Source organism: Ranitomeya variabilis, chromosome 1 (genome assembly GCF_051348905.1).
Source record: "Ranitomeya variabilis isolate aRanVar5 chromosome 1, aRanVar5.hap1, whole genome shotgun sequence".
In the NCBI taxonomy this organism is placed as follows: Eukaryota; Metazoa; Chordata; class Amphibia; order Anura; family Dendrobatidae; genus Ranitomeya; species Ranitomeya variabilis.
The window spans coordinates 208,586,282-208,601,975 of NC_135232.1; the positions used below are offsets into that span (position 1 = coordinate 208,586,282).

The window sequence follows — 15,694 nt, forward strand, 5'->3', positions numbered from 1 at the left end:
TTGTTCCATATATTAGGAGTAAAGTGATATGAAGACTGGCCATGATTTAGTGTATGAGTAGTATCTCAATATTGGACATTTAATAGGAATCATTGGCCTCCTGACTGCGTGATATTATTTATCCACATATCTTGTGTTCTATGTTTAGCTGCCTAATTACGTATTTGAGGCTATGTATGAAGACGAACACAGATAAATACTGGCAGACAATCTGAAATCTGGCACGGGAGATGATATGTTAATGATTTATCAAAGGATGCGCTGAAATATGACAACCCTTATGTTCACTATGGGATTGATAAAATGGATAAAAGAAGGGTACCTGAATCTGTTTTGTCTATACTCTGCTCATCAATGTGTAGCTAGCATAATATGGCAGCTGAACACCCTCCTTTAGATCAGTTGTCGTTTAATACAATGTGATTTGAATGTGTTAGTGAATGTAAGAGTAAATAATATGTGTTTATAGGTTCTACATAATATAGAGCTGGAATGTCATATACATGTACCATACCTACAGCTTCTGTATACACACCTTGTATACTGTACACAAGCTTCTCCATTGTACTGTACAGGTTTCCAACTCTAGAGAGCAATTAGCTGACGTTTTATGGACAAAAGATGTTCATCAGCAGCTCCCAGCAGTTTAGAGTCATGACTAAGGGTGTTACACACCTGAAACACATAGATCTATGCTATGCCTTCTCCATGGATTCTCTAGCCATGCTATGAATTTGGAATTTTAACTATTTTTTTTTCACTGGATTATTACTATTCATTAATAAAGAAAAACATATTTAAAAAATCAAGTTCGTGAAGCTGGATCTTCTACCTTTTCCTACCACCAACTGCATCCAGGCATAGTCGCCTTCCGTGCTCCGAACTAGATAATAGCGAGCTGGATCTTTTTCTCATTGCCAATTTAGATTGCCTATCCCAGCTGTCACTTTTTTGATAACTGTTGTATCTAAAAGTAGCAAGACTGCTTAGAAGTTTAGAACAGAAAGAGCAATTTTCTATCATGTATTATAATGCATGATGTTCCATAGAAACTTCATAATCCACAGAAAGACCAGGAGCAGAGAGTAGGGTTGTAAAGTAACAAAGGTTTTGCATTCTGCAAAGCCTCTCGTCAATCCATTATCCCTATAGATAAGGATCAGAAGTGGCCAGGCGACTGTAAAGTGCCACTAAACAGGGGCAGAAGCATTTTAGGCTATGTAATGTGGAAAGCCAAAGAAAACTGTAGGCTAGGATAATCCAGCTAGTCGGATCTTGCTTAGAGTGTGTTTGGACACAAGCCTACAAAATGTAGCATCCTGTCACTGGATTTGCTTGGGGGATTTTCTTAGAAATGCCTAAGCTGAATCAGTTGTTCTACATTGTCTTGGAGTGAAGTCCAGCTCAGCTACAGAACCAAGCTCAATGCAGGTCCTCTAAATTCTGAAAGGCTCCATAGAATAGGGAAAAAGCCAATGTTAGAGGTAATCCGGATCATTGACACATATGCGCAGATGTGCCTCAGAGGGCAGGTACATTAGCTATATAACAAGGCACGGTGTGAGGAGTCTGGGATTGCCAGCGAAGGAGGTGCAGCTGCAGATGACTTTCCAGAGAGTCAGTGCTGATCGCAGAGCTCCTCAGTGTGCAGAGAGCTCCGACAGTGCAGCTGCCTGTGGGCAGAGACTGGGCGCTCTCCAAGGTGCTGGAGGGACCCTGAAGGCAGCAGCAGCGAGACCCAGCATGCCCAGCCTGCACAATCAGGGTAGGTAACCCACTCCCAACCTGCCATGTGCTCATGTCTGAGCTTATTAGGGATAATAGCACTTCTAGATTTCATCCTGACTCCATCACTCACTTTGAGGAAGACAGACTATTGTTTCTACTCTCTTCTATCAGGCTGCAGCAAGTGTCAGGCACCCTGAATTACATAATTATACACACATTATAGAATATAACATTTATTTTAATGGAACGTTACAGCATCTTTTAACCTACTAACAATAATTATTTTTTTAAATAGTCGATATAACTTATATTGATGGCATAACTATAGATGGATTGTATTATTGTATAATAATTTAAAAAAATGCTCAGAATAAAATGCAACATGATGAAAACTTCACACTTATCCAAGATAAGAAAACAACCCGACTTTTCGAGAAATGGGCTTTGCTTATCCTGTATTGTTAGAGAGAGGAGCTGGACTAGAAGAGAACACAATACAGAGTGATCTAAAATAAACTTTGTGTTGCTCTTTGGGAGCCATTCACTTTGTTGTTGCATCCTGATATTTGTGGCTGATCCCAGACATCGCTACTGTCATATTGATTAAACAAAATATATCCTGTAAAATATGTATACCCATTATGTATTTCTGTTACTGTTCAAAGATAGTGTGAACACCATTTCCCAGATAATACGCATATAATACAAAACAAACAGCCATATAAAAGTATAATAAAACTTCCCATGAATGTTATTTGTACTTTTAATTGCTTTCACTTGGGAAATAGTGGACTCTATTAGTTCTCTATATAGCACTCTCTTAGTATACTCTTAGACGCCTATATAAATCCTTCCAAATTGGTTGCCCATTTCAGTTTGTATGTTTATTATTTACAGGCTACCATTAAAGTCCATTTTTTACAGCCATATGAATATATGACTCAAACCTAAAGTTCTAAATTTGATGGTAAATTATTGTTTTTATGTTACAATTTATTCCATAATGCTGGACATAGCAATGGGCTAAATACAAAAAGTACAAGAACAATAAACATCAACCAAATAAATGAAAGACATATTGAGAGGACAGGACAACGACGGTACAGATTGAGGGAAAACTGTGCCATGAGGTTTTACAATCTACAACAGAAGAGGGAAGGAGACAGTGAGGAAAGAGTGAGCTGAAATAGTAAGGTTGCTGCAGGAAGGGTATTGTTGCTTGTAGACTTTTTTGGAAGTGAATATTCAGGATTTTATAGGCTTCAATGGTGGGTGAGAGTTTGAGTTGCTGGTAGTGAGTTTCAGTGTATAGAGGAAAAAGTGGAATAAGCTTGGAAATAATTGAGTGCATTGCATTAAATAAACCTGACACTGAATACAATGTTTCAGATACCACAGAAGGTGAATGAAATATATCTTAGTAGAACCAGATGGAATGGGTGTTATCCATTTTGAAGAATAACAGGTGGTGTACATATGTTGCGTAAAACAAGAAAAGTCTGCATTAAAATACAGACAAGGACCAGCAAATGTGAATCGACATATACAGAATGGGCCAGCATAAGTGACACCCGCACATCACCCAAGATGAGCACATTTTCCTGTTTTCCTTGGGTAAATGCCAGCAGGAAACCTTCAATGGCCCCAATTTTTGTATATTGTGTAGTTTGGGTTTTGTTCTCCAGGTAATGGATACTTGCTCAGTTTTAGTCTGAGCTGTAGATGTTGCATTTACAGTCAACATAGAACTGCCAGTTTGCTTAGTTACCAATAAAACATGGATTTTCTTTTGCCACAGAATGTTGTCTTTCTTGTTACCAAGAATAAAATTAGCAACATGAGTCATCTGGTTCCATGTAAACTAGTGGTAAATTGCTGCGGGATCTCCGAGTTGTATTGCTCCTTGACTTGTTGCATTGTATCACCCACTGTTAAATAAAAACCAACAAGGATTGTCAGAATCTAATTATATCAAAAGAGAGTATGGCGAGCGATGTGGGCATTCAATTAGTGCACGAAATGATAAAGGCACTTGAGCACCCCTGACATAATTACTCCGTTACAATCAACTAATCTCACACTTGCTACAGAAAGGGCTTTAGGTGTCATGTAAGACATTGTAACATACTTTGTGCCAAGTTAGTTCTAATTAATCTTTACTTATGGCGTTGTCTCTCATGCTGGTAGAGCTAACAGCACAGTGCATTAGAGTACATAGTTCCCCAGCAAGTAAAACCCTCTGATAAATGCTAACTGTGACATAACAGCAGCGCTCCGGCTAGTAGCTGTATCTAAGGGGCTATCAAAGATAACGTGGCACAATAATGAGCTATAACAAGACAAACTTATCACTGCTACATCTTACAAAGGAGCACTGCTACATATGCAGCTACCACAGCGATTAGAGAATGGACAGGTAACTGATGGGATGTATTTTAAGGTCTTTTGGAATATGGTGATAGGGTAATAGTTTATTTAAAAAAATCAAGATTTTTGTACAGATTGTCCTTCCTTATTATTGAAACCTTCTCCCCTCGACCATATTTTGTGCATACTGTGCAGTATAGTCCAACATACAGAGTAGAGATCATATAGTATTTATTGTTGGCCACTCTTATCTTAAATGAGAGTTTTTTGAAAGTCATCTTTTACTATGTTTCCACCTCCATTCACATGCAGAAATAGAAGTGATGTTTTTCAGTACAGACAAGTTAATTTGTGATTCAGCACAACCCATCGTGGTACGGTATGTGGTATGTACATAGTCATAGCTCTTTAGGTAAATCGACCATAATTTCTTTATAGTGTACCTTTGGATACTTGCTAATTAGCACTTGCCCATGAGTTTTCTAAATCTATTTTAACCCCACAATGAACAGCTTTTTTTTAGACCTTAAAAAAAAAAAAAATTAAAACATAACCGTCATTTTAATTTTTATGTCAGTACACATGAAAATAAGCAACTTAGTATAAATCAGAAGATTTGCTTCTTTGTCTGCCAAAAATGATTGGTCCTTAAAAAGTCATTATCAAAATTCTCAATTTCGAGGTAAAATCTGTATTCAGTGAGCAGACTTTCCCATTACTGAGATAGGAGATGGCAGGTGCTATTGATAATATTCTAGCTAGATAGGATGGGGGAGGAGCTAGATGCAGAGCTCCTCCCTCCCATCTACATGGAATCTTATCATTATCAGCCGCCTTCCCTTTTGAAAATTGTCAACTTGGGGCCAAAGTAACATTTTAGTAGAAAAGATAATTTTCCATTGACTCAGGCCAAAGCTCAATGTTATACAATTGACTGAGAGTTAAACATGTTCACTACACCACAAGATAAATTTCTCAAAAGGTATTGTTTCCAAAATGGGGTGACTTGTGAGGGTTTCTGCTGTTTTGGTATGGGGCTTTTCAAATGTGACATCGCATTTTCAATCTATTTTAGTCAAAATTGCGTTCCAGAATTCCATTGGCGCTCATTCCCTTTTGAGTGTTGCGTGTGCCCAAATAACTATTTTCTACCATATATGGGGTATTGGTGTACTCAGGACAAATGACACAACACATTGTACGGTCCATTTTCTCCATTTTACCCTAGTGAAAATGAAATTTTTGGGACTAAAGCAAAATTTTTGTGAGAAAAATAAATTTTTTCATTTTTACAGCTCAAATTTATAAAATTCTGTGGAGCACCTGTGGGTTCAACGTGCTCACCCCACCTCTATATAAAATCCTTGAGGGATATGGTTTTCAAAATGGGGTCACTTGTGGGGAGTTTTTACTGTTTAGGCACATCAGGGGCTCTCTAAATCGCTATCTAATCCAGCTAACTTTGAGCTCCAAAATTCAAATGGCTCTCTTTCCCTTCTGTGCCTTGCCGTGCGCCCAAACAGAAGTATTCCACCACATATGGGGAATCGGTGTACTCAGGAGAAACTGCACAACAAATTGTACACTTCATTTTCTCCCATTACCCTTGTAAAAATGCAAAACTTGGGGTTAAATGAACATTTTTGTGGGAGGAATTACAATGTTCATTTTTTTCCTTCCACATTGCTTTCATTCCTATGAAGCACATAAAGGGTTAATAAACGTCTTGCTGTGGTTTTGAGCACTTTTCGAGGTGCTATTTTTAGAATGGTGTCACTTTTGGGCATTTTCTGTCATATAGGCCCCTCAAAATCACTTCAAACATGATATGGTCCCTAGAAAAAATGTTTTTTTCATTTTGCTTCTAAACATGAGAAATTGCTGATAAATAGTGATGAGCGAATATACTCGTTACTCAAGATTTCTCGAGCACGCTCGGGGGTCCTCCGAGTATTTTTTAGTGCTCAGAGATTTAGTTTTTATTGCCGCAGCTGAATGATTTACATCTGTTAGCCAGCATACGTACATGTGGGGGTTGCCTGGTTGCTAGGGAATCCCCACATGTACTTATGATGGCTAACAGATGTAAATCATTCAGCTGCAGCAAGAAAAACTAAATCTCCGAGCTCTAAAAAATACTAAGAGAACCCCCGAGCGTGCTCGAGAAATCTCGAGTAACGAGTATATTCGCTCATCACTACTGATAAACTTTTACCCTTCTAACTTCCTTTCCTTTTTAATTGACTTGACTTTGTATTATGCAAAAGTTATTGTATTTTGGCATTTTAGGGGTACATATTAATGACTGGAAAAAAGGATATATGTTTTATAGAAAGAATTGATTTTCACAATTTTTGCTTATATTTTCATGTTTCCACTGACTAACCCCCAAACAAAGTCTATGCAGTGAAACACATGTCCGTGCGTGGTGGATTACTTTGTGAAAAACAGGATTACTTTCTTTTGCTGGGATGCTTTTACCTAGATATTAATTTCTAATCACAGTAGTAGGAGTGGATAGTTAAGATGGGAAAATCGATTCATGGGACCCCGGTCCAGCAGCCAGGACAGTATTCCACGACCGTTGGATGGTAGCACTGCAAATTTCCACTTAGTCGATGGCATTCCCAGTGCCTATTTTTACTTTCCTGACTGGTGTGACGTCACCATTGCCTTGTGATGCACACGTCATCTCATCCAAACAGGAGCCATGTAGGCCATCAGGCAAGTGGCGATTAGCAGGGTTCCTGTCCAGGGTTTTCGTCCAAGTTTACCATCCAGTCATCATTCAATATTGACCTGGTTGCTAAACCGGGGTCCTGCAAATTGATTCTCCCCTCTCTAGGGGGTAGTGTACTACAATTGCTTGTTAGGGGTTTAGCTCTATTTACTTATGTTATTTATAGTATATTAATACTGATTAGTTTAGGAGCATTTCCTGCCACATGTGTTTTTTACTGTTGATTTTTTATCTATTCTGCTCTCTACTGCTATTCTTCTTTTGCCATTGGTGCATCTGACTATTACTTGACATACTGCATAGGCTCTCATGAGTTCATTCCCTGGTTCAGGCTGTTATATGTATAGGTCTAATAACCTGTGTTACTCGGTATCTACTTGATTAAGTGTCCACCATGTTTTTACTATCTTTTTTTAAGTGGTTTTATGAAAACAATTAATAAAGTTGTTGTTTCATTATCACCAAGTCCTATTTTCCCTGTTGGTGATTTATAAATTATTGGTGCATTATAGACTCATACTGATGGAATTAATGAGTCCAGACTTATTAATTGGTATACTCAAAACTATTTTAAAATAATTCTTCCTTTTGGTTGTATACAGTAAATAACAATAGATGCTGCTTTTCATTTTCATGTAATACATTCACAATAAAGTACCGTAAATTTAGTTTTCCTTTAGTGCATGCAAGGTTATGGGATCCATTATGGGTTTCCATGGTGAATGAGCAGCGGTTTCTTAATCGGCCAACTTATTACCAAAAACATAGATTAAAGAGGGACAAGGGAGAGGATTAAATAACCAGGATTGGCAGGGTACACCCAATCCAAAGCACCATGGGACGTCCATTCAAAGCTTATTTTACAGCAAAAACACTGTGCTAAATAGAATAAGGCTCCTTAGTATTCATTGTAAAAAATAATATCAGCTGTCCCAATGGCTAATTAAGGGTACCGAATGCCTTATAACTCAAGTTACAGAAAAAATAACATTACATACTGGAGAAAGCTCTAGAATGGATGTGGATTGCTCAAGCTGTCCAGCTAGAACTACGACTTTTTACAGGAAGATATTATTCAGCTAAGCTATAAATGTATGAAATTGTAAAATAGAATTGTCTTTAAGAAGCAGCTTACGTATAGTCATACAATATTCTGACCTCTAAAGTCCTGTGCCCAAAGCATCTATCATAAATTGGATATGCATTGTAATCGCTACGCAGTTTGGTTTGTGTCGGCAGGAGGTTCGACCATTTTATTATCAGTATATCTTGAGTGACTCGCAAAGTTCAACTTACCCAATTTTGAATATTTTACATTCAAAGACATGGTTTTATAGGTATCTTTAGTGTTCTTCCGAGAATGATCCATTGTCAGCATTTACTTTTTGTAGAAATTATGCAGAACTTTGTTAGGAAATGACAGTTTTATATTCATTACCATCAGTTCATTCCAAATTTCCTTTTGCTATATATTGTTACAATCTATGTACCGCATATTGTCTACCTTGTGTAGAAGTGGAAATATTGGTATATACAACGTTCAGTGCCTAAACCTTAATAAAATAATTTCATCTGTGGTCTTGCAGCCTCTTACTTGTTGCACATATGAGCAGAACAGATTGAGATCTGTATTTTCCACTTTGTGTATATATATATATATATATATATATATATATATATAATTGTTAAATAATAAGATATATATGATGATGTTACTGCCTAGGTCAGATACATCAGACATTCAAAGGAAATGGTAAATGGTGGGAAAGATTATGATTGTGTGGTCCTGATGTTTGCCACAGCAAATCATGGCCAAATAGTGGCCTTAGAGTCTGACGGCTATAGTGACCTGTTCAGAAGTCAGCGTCATTTAGGTGGTAAAAATACATTTGTTCATTCCTGTCATGCCAATTGCATTAACTCCTGAAAAGCCCCTGAAGGGTTAATAAACTACCTAACAGCAGTTTTCAATATGCTGGGAGGTGCTGTTTTTAAAATGGTATCACTTTTGGGTGTTTCCAATATATAGGACCCTCAAAGTCGCTTCAAACCTGAATAGGTGCCTAAAAAAAAATAATTTTGGAAATTTCATAGAAAAAAATGAAAAATTGCTGCTACATTTTAAACCTCCTAAAATGCTAACAAAATAAAATGACATTTTACAAATTGGTGCTGGTGTAAACAGACACGTGGGACATGTTATTTATTAATGGTTTGCTGTGGTATGACTATCTGGATTAAAGGGATAATCATTCAAAGTTTGAAAATTGCATTTTTTTAATGTTTCTGTCAATTTTTTTTATTTTTTTCTTATAAATAAACACAAAACATATCAACCCAAATTTACCATTGTTGAAGCGTTCCAGAGTTATTACCACATAAAGTGACACTGGTCAGATTTTAAAAATTTGGTCTAGTCACTAAGGGGTTTAAAACAAATATGAATCATCGTATACAGTGGTATATACACATGGTAGCAGAGTTGAGTTTATGATTTACTATGGCTCATCATGATATCTCAGTGAGTTGCTTGCAGTCTTCCAAGGCATTGTAGGAAACCTACTGAATCATGTTCAATCACTGAGTTATTATCGTTTATAATAGAAATGGTTCAATAATAAGTACAGTTCTGCTGCTGAACATAAGATTATTACTAGCTGAGCGATCTTCTTTTGAAAAGTAACACACTGCAAATCTCCAACTTAACCCTCAGAGCTTCAATAAAAATGTATATTAATCTGGATGAGGGCAGGTGAGATGCACAACATTTAATTAGTCCAATTTGTGTTCCTCAATAAAATTATTGCAGACAGTCCCCATAAACATTAGATTTTTTGACAGAAAGTGTCAGACTTTGCCAACCAAAAAATAAGCACATGGCTGGCTTTAAACGTGGTGCATCCTAGCTTCTCCTTTTAAGGTACACAATATATCAAGAATTTTCTTAACTAAAGATAATTGTAGACATCTATTTTTCTATGATTTTTCTTGGTAAAATCAATCCTAAAGTTATCTTTTAGGATGTTCCTCCAACCACTAGAAGAAGGATGTGCAGGACTCCTAAATAATACTGAAAATAGTTTTATGTTCTATATCTCTCCATAGAAATCTTTTCATAGAAAAGAAAGAGTTTAGCTCTAGCAGAGAAACTGAGGCGGCAAGATCTATAGGTGGCCAAACACAAAGTTACATCTGACGGTTTTCTAAACCCATGCAAATGCTTAGCTCAGCTGCGTTTTGTTTGAGGAGAAGGGAATAAGCTGAATCTGAACCAACTAGCAATAGCTTATATTACTGAAGAACAAAATAATCAAAGAAGGTCTATGGAATACTTGCACATATAATGCTAACTGACAAGCAATGCTCCAGAAGTGTAATTCAGTTCATTTACATCCATACATTTTGATGCTTTCAATATAGTCACCTGTGTCACGTGATCCCCATTCTGAACATCATTCCAGTACATGCCCGTTTGTTAACCAGTGTGTCAGTTTTTAACTTGAACCAGCTATCCATGCTATCAGTGTGTAGAGCTTCTAGTGTAAATGATATGGTACAACTTAAAACTACTTTCCCTTGCCTCCTTACTTGTAAGCACTGACCAGAAGAAACCTATCATAAGCAGAAGACAGGACTAAAGCATCGCATACAGTAATTCAAGAATTTGCAGTTTGAGTTAAGGAACAGCAGAATTATGTAAGGCTAGTTTCACACTAGCGTTCTACAGGGCTGCGGATGAAATCCTTCTTCCTCTGTTAAGCCCCGCCAACTGCTGTGCCTCTTCCTTCAGCTCCGCCTATCTCTGCATGCGTCCTGCGTACCCTATCTTTAACATTGGCTATGCAGGCCTTGCGGATGTATTCGGATGCCTCTGCATGCGTTGTTTTTACCCTATGCCAACCGCAACAAGATGCAACATGTTGCGTTCGATGCAGGTCAGCGCAGCGTCAAGACAACGCATGTGGAGGCATCCGCATACATCCGCATGGCCTGCATACCCAATGTTAAAGATGGGGTTCGCTGGACGCATGCAGATGGAGGCGGAGCTGAAGGAAGAGGTGCGGCAGCGAGCGGGGCTTAACGGAGGAAGAAGGATTTCATCTGCAGCCCTGCCGAACGCTCGTGTGAAACTAGCCTATCCCATGGACATTGTATTCCAAGTTATTATGCAAAGTGAATTGAAGTGTCATAAAGACGTAATTTTTTTTTTTCAAATAAACTCATGGATGGTATTGCGTCTCGGAGCTGTTTGGATCACTGAAATTAGTTTTTTTTTTTAATATTTACACCATGGAGTTTTCCTTTAAGATGAAGTCCCTGCTCTTTCAGAGGAGTCTAGCAGGCAGAGGAAATATTTCAGAGGAGTCTAGCAGGCAGAGGAAATCCTGTTTTCAGGACAATGTTTAGCAACTGATGGTAATGGGTCAGAAAATCTCCAAATGCGACATCTATCTCGACTATTGAAAGAAATCTTCAGCCTCACAGACCTTAAGAAGTCACTTGGACCTTGAAAGAACAACTTTTTTTTACTTTATTTATTTTACTTCAATTATTCCTGTAATAAATCTCATGAAAACAAAATCAAGAAAAAAGGCTGAAAAGGAGTGCTTCTGAGGATGGAGGAAAGGAAGAAAAAGCAACAAAACACTTACAGTAGATAGATATCAAAAATGTGGACAACTTTGTTACAGCCCAATCAGTCTGCTGTTACCAGATCCGAACATCCTAATCAGGTGCCGTATTGTAAGACAGCTGAAAAAAAAATAAAAAAGGAGCACCACCTGAAGAGCACGGTAGGTCCACATGGGGAGTTGAGTCTTCCTCCCCCTACAAAGTAAATGGAGCTTCAATCCTTCAACTCCCCAACTCCCGTGTAGGCCTACGGTTCTCTTCGGATGGTGCTCCTTTTTTGTTTGATTTCAGCTTAAAAAACAAGCTCAAATACCTGTGATAATAAGTTTACCAGGTGAGCCCAATTAAATAAAAACTACTTGAGAAGGGCATTCCACATTATTAAGCAGGCCGCAGATTTCAAGCAATATGGGAAAGAAAAAGGATCTCTATGCTGCCGAAAAGTGTCAAATAGTTCAATGCCTAAGGTATAAGAACATTAGATATTTCACGAAAATGTAAGAGTAGTTATGGTACTGTGAAGAGATTTGTGGCTGATACAGAGCACAAATGGGTTTGTGCAAATAAAGGTATAATGAAGAAAGTTTCTGCCAGAAACATTACTCGGATTAAGAGAGCAGCTGCTAAGATACCATTACAAAGCAGCAAACAGGTATTTGAAGCTGCTGGTGCTCCTAGAGTCCCACAAAACTCAAGGTGCAGGATCCTCCAGAACCTGCCAGTTGTGTATAAACTTACTAAGCAGTGTTCACAAACAGGAACAGTTGTAGTGGGGCCAGGCATAGACGAAGACAAATTTTAAAACAGTCTTGTTTACTGATGAGTGCTTTGGAAACCTGGATAGTCTAGAAGACATATGTCAAACTCTGGTCTGTGGTCTAAATCTGGACCGCAGGGTGAGTATATTGGGCCGGCAATGCCGGGCAGGGTGCCCCCACCTAGCATTGTACTTTCAACTGTATCGGCATCCTGGATGCTGATACATTTCAGAAGAATGATGGAGGAGGGAGCGTCAGCTGATGCTCCATCAGCCATTATTATCCTCTCTGCATCTGATGTCTCAGTGCCAAGATGTCATAGTGCAACCCTCCAGGTAACCAGTTGTTGCAGTGATGTTGCCTTCGTTTCGGGGAGGGTGATATCATGCTCAGAGGCAATGGAATTCCCTTTGTCAGGTAAGGCACTCACATGCAACATATTCCAAATCCAGACCAGGAGGGGGAGCTCAGGACCCAGATTCAGGTAAGCTTCCCTCAAATATGATAAATGTCCTGGTCTGGAGGAGGAGTTAGCCAGTCTGGGACAGACATAGAAGGAGAAGGAAGTCTGAGAGAGCAGATAGAGAGGCCCAGCAGCCACGTGGGAGCTGCAGCCTCTGGAAGGAGAAAGACCCGAAGGGTTGTATGTGGTGGAGCTTCAGAGGAAAGGAGAAGAGGAGAGGAACAGGGCTCAAAGGAGAACTGTGACCAGGCACCCTCAGAGCCAAAGCGCAGTGCCGGGTACTGGGAGCCCGAGGCTATAGTGGAACTGTAGGACACTTGGCAAAACCGGAGGGCTCAGAACTTTAAGTGAACGACCCACACCACACCTGAGATGCAGCAGCATCTGCAGAGCCTGGGGCATGATAGAGTCCCTGTAAAATGGCTCAAGCGACCCATCATGCAGGTACCTGTCCCAGGACAGGGGAAAAGAGGACTTTGCCAGTAAGCTTCAGGCAACAGGGACCTCACATAAAATGGCGCTAGTGTAATGTTTTGTGCACAGTCTATTTAGAGTCTTGTGCTTGGGTGGGAGGAAGCCACAGGAGACACAGGTTTAGTTAGGACTTGCTTGTATTACTTCATACAAGTATGCCACAGAGAAACAGGTTTTACATAATTGCAGGTACAGAGGTACAGAGGCAGGAGACACAGCAGACCAGAGTAAACCTTAAGTTCAGTATTACGCATGAAGCAGGTTCAGAGTCTCTCTGTTACTTCCCTCCTAAATGTTGTTTAGCATGCAGCAGAGTTCCAGTGTCCACAAGTGTCCCAGAGATCCACAGTAGAAGATGGAAAGAATACTAAAGGTACCTTCACACTAAACGATATCGCTAGCGATCCGTGTCGTTGCAGCGTCCTGGCTAGCGATATCGTTTAGTTTGACACGCAGCAGCGATCAGGATCCTGCTGTGATATCGCTGGTCGTTAAATAAAGTTCAGAACTTTATTTGGTCATCAGACCGGCGTTTATCGTCAGGTTTGACACCAAAAGCAACGATACCAGCGATGTTTTACGCTGGTAACCAGGGTAAATATCGGGTTACTAAGCGCAGGGCCGCGCTTAGTAACCCGATGTTTACCCTGGTTAACAGCGTAAAAGTAAAAAAAAAAAACAGTACATACTCACCTGCGCGTCCCCCGCCGTCCGCTTCCTGCTCTGACTGAGCGCCGGCCCTAAAGTGAAAGTAAAAGCACAGCGGTGACGTCACCGCTCTGCTGTTAGGGCCAGCGCTCACACAGTGCAGGGAAGCGGACACCGGGGGACGCGAATGTAAGTATGTACTGTTTGTTTTTTTTACTTTTACGCTGGTAACCAGGGTAAACATCGAGTTACTAAGCGCGGCCCTGCGCTTAGTAACCCGATGTTTACCCTGGTTACCCAGGGACCTCGGCATCGTTGGTCGCTGGAGGGCGGTCTGTGTGACAGCTCTCCAGCGATCAAACAGCGACGCTGCAGCGATCGGCATCGTTGTCGCTATCGCTGCAGCGTTGCTTAATGTGAAGGTACCTTAAGTCCAAGACTTCCATGAGAAGGTCACAGGCTGACTGCAGACATGATTCAGAAGCACTGATTGAACAGCTGAGGCTGCTTAAAAAGGCAAGAGGCAGAGAACAGGGCGGAAACATAGAAGCTAGAAACTCCATACTGACTCAGGGCAAAGTAGCTGCAGCAAGACAAAGCAAAATGGCCAACGGAAAAACCAGGCTACAATAACAGAAAATCACAGCAGATATAGCAAAGAGACTGAGAACCTTACAACTAGTTGGAAAGGCTCACGGACCTCAACTGGAAAAGGGATTCTCCCATTGCCTCTGAGCTGGCCGGGCCGCATCACCATCCATGCCTGGTACCCTGGACTGTGGTCTGCCAACTACAGTAAACCATGTATAGACTTTACAACTTGTGTCCTTTACTCATTGCCCAGCATACACCATCATCGCCATACACTATCGGACCCCTACCTCTACTTTTTTTGTTGTCATTTATATGGTTCATTGCTGGGACAAGGCAGAGACATAATCTTCTCTCTGTTCCCATACCTCCACTTTGAAAAATGGGCTAATCACAGAGAATTTGATTCAATATGAAGGAACATATCCTTGTGCATATTTTAACTGTCATGATCCAGGTTGGGGTTTGCTTCTTGCTTCTCTTTCCCTGGCCTGGTCATAGAGGGGTTAACCTTTCCTGCCTCATTGGTTCTTGGGTGGCTATTTATTGGTTCTATTTCTGGTTGCCTGTGTCAGTGATAGTCCTGGTCTTGGCTAGAGCAGCTGATCTAGTATACCCTATACCCTAGTATACCCTATACCCTGACTAGTATACCCTAGTGATCCTTCTACCGCTAACTTCCCATGTATATGTCTGACTTGCCCCCTATCCCTGACTCAGTGTACGTTTGGTGATTTCCCTACAGTGTATAACTCAGCTTAACTCTGAACTCCACCTTCGGTTTTTCTGTCTCTGGTACTGCGTTCCCCGACTGCCTTTTGACCCTCTGGCTTGTACCTTGATGCCTTTTTCCGTCTCATGTTTTGGATACCACGCTCCAGTCTGGCTCTGACTTTTGGCTCGTCTCTGACCTTGTCCTTTGCTGTGACCTCTGGTACTTCATTTTCCTGTTTGTTGCTGACTTTGGCCTGTCTGACTACTCTGCCGCCACCAAGAGGTCACCAACCCATTTTTTATCAGATTGCACTCGTCCGTTTTCCTCGCAAGTGGAAATGAGCCTAAGGCCGGGGTTACACTTGCGAGTGCAATGCGAGAGGCTCGCGCCTCAATACATCGCACTGCCGTCAGAGGTTTGGACCGGGGCGTTGCATAGAAATACATGCAGCCACACGCTGAGTCCTGAGTGCTAGCGTCAGTGACCCCAGCCTAATAAAAATAATCAATGTAATCACAATGACTTTTCACCATTTTAGACAAGGATGCATTTATTTTTAAAACTCCGGGGTAATTTGC

At 40.2% G+C, this 15,694-nt stretch overlaps 1 protein-coding gene across 4 annotated transcripts in view; it reads left to right on the forward strand.

Moving 5' to 3' along the window:
* NOS1 (nitric oxide synthase 1) overlaps positions 1-15,694 on the forward strand; it is a 560,003-nt gene that overhangs the window by 380,245 nt on the left and 164,064 nt on the right. The window contains exon 1 of one of the 4 annotated variants that reach the window (XM_077292300.1): positions 1,563-1,765. The exons of the other annotated variants lie outside the window; for them this stretch is intronic. The gene's annotated coding sequence lies outside the window, so the exon portion shown is untranslated. Of the gene's footprint in view, positions 1-1,562; positions 1,766-15,694 lie in introns of those variants that run through there. 4 annotated transcript variants of the gene reach the window in all.